Source organism: Bombus impatiens, unplaced genomic scaffold (assembly GCF_000188095.3).
Source record: "Bombus impatiens unplaced genomic scaffold, BIMP_2.2 scf_0233, whole genome shotgun sequence".
Lineage (NCBI taxonomy): Eukaryota > Metazoa > Arthropoda > Insecta > Hymenoptera > Apidae > Bombus > Bombus impatiens.
Genome location: NT_176652.1, coordinates 895,314 through 908,110, shown reverse-complemented (window position 1 = coordinate 908,110; position 12,797 = coordinate 895,314).

Sequence of the window (12,797 nt, the reverse complement as noted above, 5' to 3'; positions counted from 1 at the left end):
CGTCACTTTCAAGGCGAAGGTGAGTGGTGACAAATCTTTACTGCAGAATGCGCGCAACACGTAACGCTGCACAAAACGGCTTGTAATCAAACGTCTAAAAGTATAAATTTGAAGAAATTCCGACCGACGCCAATTTTGACGCGAGTCCATCGATGGACGACAGAAAAATGGAATTTTTACATCGATTCATGCGGCAACTACATATACGTAGTATCTAAATAGTCTAGAGTAAGGACAAGAAAGGATGTTCTATTTGAAGCGAAGTTTAGTTTTATTTTAACAACCCAATGCAAAAACTGACTACAATATCTTCGTACGTCTTATTCTAACACTCGGCTCGCAACTTCTGTCCTCCCAGGTCAAAAATGACGACCCTCGACCCTCGCACCCTTCTCCCACTCCTTTACTCATTTAGCTTTGACGTCACCAAGGCATACACTCTTACTTACACACACTCTCTCTCTCTTTTTCTCTTCCCCAGCGCTCTAACGATTCTTAATTTATACCTTAAATTTACAACTTATACTATCCCGAGAAAACTCGAACTTAAATATATGATAGACCAAGCGTATACCCTCTTTTTTGATATTGCATACATATGTACGTACATCGTTGATTTTTCAACAAAAAATATAATTCATTTTATTACACACACAGTCGCTGCATTTTTTTAGCTAAACACAGTTTTAAGTCATTCAAAAAAATGTTGTTGACTTCAGTATTCTCTTCATTCAGTTATTTTCAAACAGAACTCATTCGGCTTTTCTGCCTAGGATCATTCCTTATTAGTTAATTCTTGGGATTTCGAATTTTGGAGGCTGGTTTCATCGCCTAAACTCGAGTTACAATAGCTACAAAAAAATAAGTATCTGATATCTTTGGCTACTCTTTGAACTTACAATGTTCCATTAAAATAGGAGCGGATCGTTCGCCACCTTTACTTGTTAATGTGGTATTTGGAGCATGTCCGAGCATGTTTGTGAAAATGGTTTATTGGACCAGTTACACCACAGGAACTTATAGTCTCAATTTGTCTTGTAATAGAATACCGCGGTAAATATCTGGTTCTGAAGGGTTTGATCGAAAAATATGGTAGAAACCGCATGTAATTAACCTAATATCGCTCAGTGATCGAACGATTTAATTAAGGAATAAATTTTCGAAATTCTCCATTGTATTACAAAATTATTAATCGTTGCTTTCAATTTTCAATTTTAATGCAAAATAATGCGAAATAATGCAATCAATGTATCATTGTACAAAATTGTTAAGTTTGAATAAAAGAGAATGGCTGAAAGTAAAAGAGAATGGTTGAGAGAGTTAAGAGATATAGGTTTTCTTTTAGGTCATATTTGTATAGGTAATGTTTATCAAATTATTCTATGTTTCTAAATGTTAGTGTTATTATATACAGGGTGGTTGGTAACTGGTGTTACAAGCGGAAAGGGGATGATTCTACGCGAGAAAAGAAGTCGAAAATATAGAAAAAAAATTTTAGAACAAAGTATCGGGGATCTTCTGAAAATTCCAAAAGAAAGGCCCAATGTCCCTACATCTCTGACATATATATATATCTAAAAAACTATTTTAACTATCCTGCATCTGTATAATCTCTTCCAAATAGATAGAAGCCAAATACAGATAAATAATAAATAGAATTGCTACATTACGATTCATTAACACACTCCTACGTTACGATAATTAATTTGCGATTTCACCGGTGAATCTACGTATCTCTTCGAAAACATATCTGCTTCAAAGTAAATAAAAAAAATTGAAAACTGCTACTTTCTATCGTCTGGACAATTTGCAATAATCTTTTTACTTAGAGGACCATGTTTAGTAATCATCCTATAATCGCACGAAAGTAATCCCTACGATAACTCGAATGATATTTTTATAGAATCGCGTATCCATATGTGACCTTTAGCAGGAACGCACGATTTTACACGAGTCACGTACAAAGCTGCAAATTATCGTGAACAGACACGAGAGTGCGTGCAACTTGATCAAAGGGACGGATAATTTTCGATATTAATTACGTCACGTTACTACGGGCTGTTTGACATGTAACAGCAACAGCTATAAGGCAAATCACATAGGAGCTGAATCGTGACATACGGACGAAACCGCTAAAATCGAACTTGCGTTTGAATCGTGTGATCACGCGGCAATTGAATAAAAATATTCGCAAGATACCGAGCATGAGTTTCGTTACGTCAAATGGAATAAGCTACCACTGTTAAGTCTATGATGACCATAGGAAGAGATGTTCATTCCGGATAATTGGTTAAAGTCGTAATTAACTTCCTTCGCTGATTATTCTAATCGAAGAATCAAACTGTGAAACTCTCTACTTGGAGTCGAATATTATTGAAATCCGTCGGAAAATAATTGTTCAAGGCGAGATAGTCGTAAAGAACTAGTAAAACGACTCGATGTTAGATTTGCAATAATTCCGATGGTAGAAAGGGGAAGCAAATCGATACTCGGATCGAAAATAAGAAGCGAGAATGAACGGCAACGGTGATCGAGTTGCTCGTAAAACTAATTTTACAGACACTAAATCTCTAGTTAACCTCCATTATTTCGTACCTCGCGGTTTTCCTTCAAACTCGATAACTCAGACTTGGATTTCTTCTTCCGAACAACGCTTCATCGACCTATAAATTCGGGTATAAGCCATAGTCGTACAACCATACCTCGATCTTGAACTTTCCTAAATTTTAAACGCTTTACACGTTACCGAAAAACTTGCCGTCTTTATTTCAAAATGTTCGATAAAAGATGATCTATGATGATAGACGAAAACGTATTCTCGTTAAACATGTCGTCAAACAGGATTAAGCGTGGCGTAAAGACGAAAAGTAAATATTTTTCAACATCGAATAAACGAAAATTTCTTTATGTCAGTCGACAACGTAAAGTAAATTGAAGCATTTTTAAAGTACTTAATACATAAATTTAATACTTTATAAATTCCTATGGAACCGTGATAAAACGGAGATTGCCGGTCGAAGAAACATCGACGAAGAAGCTCAAAATACGTCGACGAACGAACTACGACAATTACAAAGCTGCGACTATGAGCAGCACTCTTCGTGGAAACGATCTCGGTATCTTTCCCGGCAATAATTGGTCCTCACCGGTAATTTTCATTAAACGTACGACAATAATTGACGAGGATCGCGATTAATAGAGACGTTCTCTATCGATCCGTGACCAGGTGAGCAGGCTGACTGAAACGTCGAAAAAGAAAGAGGAAAAAAGAAACGGTACCTAGTGGCTAATTAATTGCTGTTAAAAGTACGAGAACGACCATCGTAATTTCAAGCGAGGGGGAATGGGATTTTCACGAAAAACAGAGCGGTAACGGTTTCGAGGAAAAACGAGTAGGGAGAAACGAACGGAACAACGTTCCGCATTTCCTGGTGCACGGGAATAGAATTGACGGGTATCCGCGGTTATTTCCTGTCGATTAAACGAAACAATAGCTCGAAATGCAGCGATGATCGTTGCGCTTCGCCAACTATTCCGAACCAGCCCCAGTGTTCCGGGTTAGAAGCGTTAAATTTTTTATCAAGTGTCCTCGATAGATCTATAGAAATAAATGTAAGAGAGGAATAGGTGCACATCGAAACGTCGCGTCGCTGGAATTCAATAGTTTTCTCAAGAGCGAAATAACCTACGGCGGAGGAACAATAGCGGACAGACACGATCGGTGAAGCACAGGAATATCGTTCTCCCACAAAGAGCCTGATAATACTATCGATGTAAGCTGAATCGAAATGATACGAATAGACCAATTTTACGTCTAAAGCCGTCGTTTCTGACGGTAATTAAGAAATCAACGACGCAGAGATTTAAATATCTTAAATACCGAAGAGATGAGAAAGCAAATATTAGGTTGTCCGAGAAGTGTCTTTCTTTCGCAAACGTGTTTTTTACAACAGTGCACCTTCGTACAAACGTGAAACCTGAAGTCTGTGAAACGTCGCGGTGTTTGTCTCAACAGAACAAAATGGATCGTACGTAATTCGACGAAATAATATAAAACAAAAAACGCTGTGCGTCTATTATTTCCTCATAAAGCGAAACAAACCTTTCGGACAACCTAATAATCGAACTAGTTCGGATAAGCTTTAAATATCCGAGCCTTTGTATTTTTAAATGATTACACATCGCATTTTCGAACCACTGTAAAAGAGCTCTAAGTTGGAATGAACATTCGAACTGCTACTCCTTGCAGAAGTAACCGAGATACGTATATTATTCGGGAAATTTGAAACTGCTTTTGAACATCGATCTGAAGGTTCTACATTTTTTTCCAACGGAACGATGCGACTGAACTCGAGCAAACGCGATGCAAACCTGAGTCACTCGCTGAAATATAAAATCGTCTACTAAATTGAAATATCCGTGACCTTAATAATAAGAGCCAATGTAGAAAATTGGCACAGAGTTCCCAGCGAAAAGATCAGGAACTAGGGCGGACATTTAAAATAGGTAAGCGTCGAGCATCATCGAAAAGGACAAGCTCAGACGAGACACTTTCTCTACATCAAAGATGAACTATAAAACCGAGACAAAGCGAAGAATCTGTTAGCAACGTCGCAACAAAATAGTTCGCCTTTTCAGCAATGCTTACCGATCTCTGCACAAGGACATTATTCGGTCGCGTTATTCGGCACTCGCACCTCCATCCACAAACAAGGAGAATGGAATATCTTGAAATTTTTGCTACGAAATTCCAGCTAAAAGGCAATTCATTGAACGTAATACTAGGCAAATATTTTTGTTTGCCTACGAAAATGAAATCGACTATATAGGAATGAATATCTTATTCGTTCGTGTTCTCAAGCTAAGTAAATGTTTCTTTGAAACTTTCGAGACATTCCATTTGTCTAAACGACATATAGAATTGCAATTTAAATGGAAATTTGTAATACATAAAATTAGGAAACGACGAGGAGGCAAATATGTCAAAAGAGGTAAAAAGGCGGGAAAGAAGATGGAAGAGGAATACAAAGCAGTAAGATGATGTTATATAAATTAACTTCAGCAGAAACGAACTTCGATTAATTTGACTCTCAAATGCAGAATGAATACTTTGTTCGTTAGATCTTTTAGAGCTGAATTTTTTATCAATCTATGAGAATAGTTATTGTCCATTAAGCAGAAATACAAAATACAGATTTATCACAAATGTAATACCAATACATTTACGAAATTTATCTTTTTGCCTGATATTGTGAACAAGTCAAGACGAAAGTTTAAGATTAATTTTATCGAAAACAAATACGTGCGTTTATCCTATACGCGCAATATTGAATAATTAATAACGAATATCGAATAGTTAATAAAATACTAATTTAAACTCAGCTCTCGCTTTTTTTCAGCAGAAAAGCCACCGTTATTTCATCCATCGTCGACTCACCATATTCAGCGATATATCGCGAGAACGTTATGAACAGCTTATTCGTATCATTTCTCGACAGTCGTATAACGTCGATCGTTTCGCGAAGAAATATTTGTCCAATTATCATTGTCACCTCTGCCGTTTTCTTGACGACGTTGGCAAATCCGTGATTAACGATCCGGCTGACATCGTAATAAAAAAACGACAGCGGAACGTTATCGCGTGGTATCTTACGAAAGCACCAATCTTGCGTTGAGATTATTACACGTGATAAATTCACCTGCAAGGAACAAATTTTCTTCTTACGGATTTTATTAAGGATAAAAAACTTCTATCTCTCCATTTGCCCGCGTACTGGTATTCCTTCATAGCTCTCTTTTCTTACTGTCGCGTGAATATGAACGCGTTGCCTCTGTATAGAACGATCGATCCCACGATAACGAATAAGAAATTGCGTAAGAGCAAGCTTCTGAATAACGTAGGAATACTTTTTGCCGATATAGAGGAACTTTTAACGTTTCTTAAATGTCTCGATGGAAATCTTATTCTTTTAGCTTTAATTTAACTACAAGCTGCGATTGTTAAACCGTTTTGATTAAGAATAAACGCACGTATTTGTTTTCGATAAAATTGATCTTAAACTTTAGCCTCGACTTGTTCACAAAATCAGCCAAAAAGATAAATTTCCTAAATTTATTGGTATTAAATCTGTGATAAATTTGCTAAACGCATTTCTGCTCAACGGAAAACTACTATTCTCGTAGACTGATAAAAAATTCAGTTCTAAAAGATCCAACGAACAAAGTATTAATTCTGCATTTGAGAGTCAAATTAATCCAAGTTCGCTTCTGCTGAAGTTAATTTGTGTAACATCATCTTACTGCTTTGCATTCCTCCTCCATCTTCTTTCTCGCTTTCTTCTCATAGAGATATATCGATATCGGAGGCAAAAAACTGAAACAGACGGAACATGATAATTTTCTCCGGCGCATAGAAATCATTTTTTTAATCAACTTTTTATCTCTCTTTACTGCGTGTCTCGATGAAAATCTAGTTCCACGAACTACGTGCTACAATTATCGACTGCTTCATTCTGAACTCTAAGCTTTTGAAAGCTTGCTTTACTGTCTCCTAAAAAGAGTACCTTCTCTGCACGAATGTTGGAAACACACACACAAAAAAAAAAAACTGTAATAAACAGGAGATTAAAATTTGCTTCAACATACTGACATCTCCGTTCTTTTTTCCTTTTCTCTTTTTACAAGTTTTTGCTTGATGACGTAAAAGGGTGGAATCAAATGCGGAACTGAATTTTTCAAAAGAGGAAACATTCATCTATAGAAGTTCCTGCTGGTTGAAATGCATGGGAAAAATTCGGTAGCTTGATTTCGAAGGATTAACGCCGTGCGTGACGCGACAGTATATTGACTTTCTGCCTTTTTTGCGGTGACCGCCTGCTCATAACGGTGCTGCATATTTCATAACGAGAACAAGCCTGAGGACGTTGACCTGGCGTAGAAAAATGAGAATGGAACAGTCATTAGCGTGAAACAGAGAAGATCATTTCCGTCCGCGTTCCACCCCGCTCGCATGGAATATCGTGAAAATGAACTCGCCTCCTGCTTACTGTCGTTCTTCCAAATACTTTAATTTGATTTAATCACAGTTGATGTTTCTTCCGTGCGATTCAATGCCTTTCTATATTTTCTCTCTGATATAGAAACTATATAAAAAACTTTCTTTCTTTCGAGCAGATTCGGATATACAGTATGAGATGAAATTCTATCGAAAATAAGTAAATATTCTTACGAAAAAATGTATAATTAACGACGACGTTAATTAGATATTTAATCGTAAAAGTTTCTTTCGTTGTACAAGAAAATAATGGATGCGCAACAATTTCCGCTTTATATTATTTCATCGAATCACGTGTGATCCATTTCGTTCTATCAAAATAAAGATCACAACGTTCGACAGATTAGGTTTCATGTTTCTATAAGGATGCATCGTTGTAAAAGACGTGTCTGTAAAAGAAAACCACTTTCCGGACAACCTAATAGAATCTAAAGATGAGAACGAAATAGATATTTTGAATAATAGCAAAAAAAAAAAAAAAATAATTCGATAGAGTGAGGGAGTATTTTAGCGACACAGATCAGTAAATGATAAGAATTATCGATATATACGCTATTAATCCCGTAATAGAAAGAAATATTCGTTGATGCAGAGCCGAACGAAACGTATAATTGGCGGAAAATCGCGAGCACTCGTCGAGAATGGTCCTTTTCCAGTTAAGCGTTGGCCGTCGAACTCATATTTGCTTCTTTCTAATCGATTACTCGCATCGATTGAACTGACCGAACGCTTTTACCCAACTTCGCGATGAAGTGGAACCTCTGGCAGCGCATATGATCGAATCTAAGGCCATGATGTCAATCCGATCGGAAAATCGAGAGTTATTTTTCACGAGCGACCAACAAACATCTGCTGTTTCACGATCTTTATCGGAATATACCAGATCTGCGATTATCCAATGGTTTGTAAGTAAAAAATAATAATTATTTCGGTGGCTCGATACCGTTTTGTAGGTTTCCAAGTAATTAATAGAAATATATGTAAAATTGCAATTTACGCGGTTTACAATAATAGTAAAAACCTTTTATACGTCTGCATATAAAACTGTGGCAAATATTTGGATAGAAAATCTTGAAAGATTGAAAATTAATATACATTGCAGCTGTAGTTGTAAATAACCCTAATTGCATCGAAACAACCTTAACGATCGATTTTCCCGTTAACCGTATGAATATTCGCGTCTCTTACAAAATTTCAAAAAATTTTGGCGTTGAAAACGCCAAAAAATTTCTTCGTTCAACACGGAAAAGTAAATTTCACTGGCAGTGGAAAAAATGCAAGCGTTATTTATATCACAAAATACGTTTCGTTTGGTATGTAAAAATGTCACGCTCGATAGAATTTAACTCGTCGATGTTGTTCAGATTTCCCGATGCGAGAAATAAAGAAAGTTTCATTTTAAAAACTGGTAAAGACATTTTCTTCGGTTAATGGTCACGGTCTGTTTTTACTGGATCGAAATCGGTGACTTAATTAAAATAATTACAGAAAGGATGGACTCGCGGCAACGATATCGTGAGGAGCAATTGCAAAGAACGGAATCCGAAGCCTCGGAATTGCGTCGAAACCTCAGCGAACTGAGGACCAAGTTTTTCCAGCTCGAGCGAGCTTTCGAAATCAACCTACAGTCACAAGCTCGCCTGGAACTTCAGTTTAATCGTACGAAGCTTGAAAGTGAAGGTAGGTCGCGACAGTCATTCGTTCGTTGCCTTCGCTTTAAAGAACTTTTTAACAAATCCGAGAATATCTTTCGCGTTACCCTATTAACACATTATTAACGCGTTAATTCACTAATCACGGTCTCTCGGTGGCAATTATAAAAAGAATTTGTAAACATTTGTCAGCAGAATCGCGTTTTCCTATCGTTAAGAAATTTTTTAAAGAGGAAGAAACGAAAGAATCGTCCTTAGTATACTTGATACCTCGCGTGAAATTTATGTATAAAGGTTGAGAACCGTAATAAGATTAAAAATCAATCAGTCGTACTTTCGACAATTACAGCTTATGTTTGAAACTTGATTCCAATAATATCGAACTTGCGAAACACAATTTCAATTAATCATGATAAGATCGTAGTTAGGAATATCGATCGCGATGTGACTAGAATTACAGAATCTAATTATAGTAATGTAAGGCTTGTAAGATACAATTAGACAGATGGCTAATTGGAGAAGTCCGATTGTCGTGTTTCGATCATTCGAGTTTGCCAAGAGTCTGTTTTCGATAATGTCGAAATAAGCAGCACAGTTTCATCCATTTCAACGTTAGAACATTTTGCGACAGCGATTTTTTTACATATAATAGCATCCGACTATCCTAACTTTTGACATGGTATCCAGCTCGAACAGATCTAGGGATAGCGACTGATATTTCGATCACGTTTTACAACGTCAATTTTCCTGGAATTACCTTCCAAAATAAGGACATCATACCTTGATCCAGCGTTGGCTTGAAATTTTCGGTTTAAGTTTAGTACTTTGCCTCGTTCGGATCGTAAATTTGAAAAAGTTGGGTGCATGATTATCACGATGAATCCCTTTCTCGTTTCATCGTTGAATCTTTTATGATCTTTTCGTAAGCAGTTCCTTACATAAACACGCCAGTAATGGAATACTAGAATAACAAGTGGAATAAAACTTTATTCCGCGATGCTTGTTTAACGATATAAAACAAAAGTCATTGCACGACTTCAACCGAGACGAAATATTTCCCTGGCCCCATTACCCTTTTCACGTTGTTAGCATAGAGTAAATAATAGAGAACCTCGGGGAATTCGCATCAAGTCACATAACAGGAACACAAGAGACCTTCCGGCAGTTCTGCTTGACTTGTTAACGCTAAATAGGCAGTTGGTTACGTGCAGTATTCTCAAATTAACTCGATCGAATTATCTCCACCATCGGCGAGGTATGTGTTCCTCCGGTTCAAGAGCCGCAAATTTATGCAATTCGGTGGAAGCATTTTCTTTTCTCTTATTATCATCGCACAATAGTTTTATTACGCACGAATTCCACTTAAGTTCCATTCGAATGCCTCGGAAATTTCATAGATTTAATTTCTTTCTAAATTCCGTGTCTTAGATATTTCATAAATAAATTTTTTTCAAATTCCACTTGAATCCTTTAAACATTCCCTTTAAGAAAAGTGACCAAGAAGTATAAACATTAAGATGATTCGATCGCGTACCATATTCGAAATGTCTGCAGGTATATAAATCTATTTCAAATTGCAACGAATCGATAGAAAAACCCATTGTATTCGCGAGTCAAACAGCAATAAACGCGAATACTATGTGAGAAAACTGACATGGAGTTAAATTTGTTTTAGAGCTTCGAAAGCTTAACGCCGATGCTGTACGAGCGAGAACGAAATTAAATTCGATATTAACCAATGCGATAACTGAAAGAGATCATTGGAAAAACGCTTTCCTACGACAAAAAGAACTTGTTAAAAGGTACGTTGCACATAGTTACTTTTAAGCTTGAATAATTCTTTCACGCCGATGTTCGTTTTCTCTCCGGGCATGTTAGAAAGATAATGCAATACTTCGTAGAAGTTTGTCAATGGTCGGAAACTATTTACATTTAATCAAAAATTAAATTATTTTATACGTACTCGAGCCAGACTGATCGATAACTTGCAAATTCTAAAATAACTACATCTTCGTACAAAGTGGGAGGAACAATATTTTGACAAACTATCCACGATAAAATGATTAAATTCTGCTATTCAAAAAATTACTCTTAATCGTGCAGAAAATAGCAAATATTTTTACCTAATCGTTAACGCCTAAAACTTTCACATTTCTCATATGCCATTAAGAAATTTCAATCCTAGTTTCATTGTATAACCGCACCTACTGAGTGCAGCGATCGATGCAACGGACGATTCATCGAATCTATCTCCTTTCCATTGAATCAACGTCGCAATTCTATAGACGCCTGGCGTGTAGAAGACGAATTTCGTAGCTACGGGGGATAAGATTAATTAACATTCAGTGCATACGTTCGGAGGTATAGGAATGTTACGTTCGATCAGTGATCTCGTTCCCCATTAATCTCGATTAGCGGATGAATCGGACGAACATTTTCTATCGACGAAGGAAGGAAGGTACGTTTGAAACGAAACGCGGCGAATAGGCAGAGAATACGATCGATAGAGAATTCATAGCGAAATCCAATTGCGGATTAATGGCTGAAGCCCGAGGTACGATGTACGTATGTACGTGCATGTGAAAAATATACCAGGCGATGTTCAGATCTGTTTCCATATGGCAGCTCGAGCGATACGTTGATTTTATTTATTTTTTCGTTTCGTCGCGTATGGGCACAAACCCGCTTAAGCAGACAAAACAAGTAAACAGAAACGTGAGCGTAATAAGGTGAAAATAAACAAAAGGGATGCAAACAGACGATGTACGGTGGATATTTAAAAACAGGTAAAGAAGCGAAGAAGCGAGGAAGAAAAAAGTTGCTTGAACAAGAAGGATTTTTAATTTGAAAGAAAAATTAGATATTGCGAGAAGAAGTTTCGATTGCAAACAAAAATGAGATGTTGCGGGAAAGTTAATACGATTGCGATATCTATCGGTTAAAATATAAAAGTCTTGGAAAGTTTGGTAACAGTAGTTTCAGCGTACGCTTTGTTGGTTGTATTTGCCGAATAAAATTTAAAAAAGAAAGAAAGTAGCAACGAAAGGATTATTATTAAGAAGAAAGATCAAGGATTATCGTTAGCGCTAGAATTACTAACGACTAAAGTACAAAACTTGTATCGAAGAAATATAAAACGTAAGATACATGGAAAAGCACGTAAGTGTATCTATATTTTACTAAAAACGCAATCGTTCTTTCAGTTTTGACAAAACAATTTCGTTTTGATCGATGCTTATACCGAACGCGACTCGAACATGAATTCTTTTAGAAATATGGCATGAAAGTTTACAACGCGTCATTTTTTCACGACTGCTGCCGGCACGGGTGCAAATTTTAATTGAAAGACTTATTATTCTTACTTTCGATTTCCCGATATCATTTAATAATCGTCGAACGTTACTCGAACCGATAATGTAAGAAATAATCTTACATGAATTTTTAATAAACCGACGAATTACGCGTTTACGATCAACGAATTAACTACTGGTACGATTATGGAAATTTAATAGCTAATTTACGTCGTATAGCTGTGTAGGCTCCCGATTAATTCGCTATCGGTGGATTATTACACATCGGCTAATGCCTCGAGGAAATTCGACGTATAATGTTACGCGGATATGTTTTCTAAATTCATCCTATAATTAGGTTCTCGGGAACAATACTGTCGATTAATGCAATTGTTGCGTAACGATACATATCTGTCATACATTTTCTACGGTAATGGTTACACTAAATTGATTAATCTTTACATCTTGATAGAAAATACATTTAATATTAAAATATAATTAAAAAATAAATTCAATCTAAATAGCTACTCACCAATTGTCCACCACATGGCTCCTCTAGTCGATCCAAATTTTATTCTTCTTAATCAACTTCATAACGATTTTATTTGTTTTTTTTTTTTTTATCTGTCTTTGCCTCGATCGTTCGTTCAGCTACGTAGCATCACTTCTGCTAATTACGAATACGTCTCGTTGCCTCTTTTCAGGCTCGTGTCTTAAGGACCATACTCTCTCCGAGAACCACTCCAAGTTACCCTCGTGAAACGCTTAATTATAAACGCGTATAATTAACAACGACTGCGG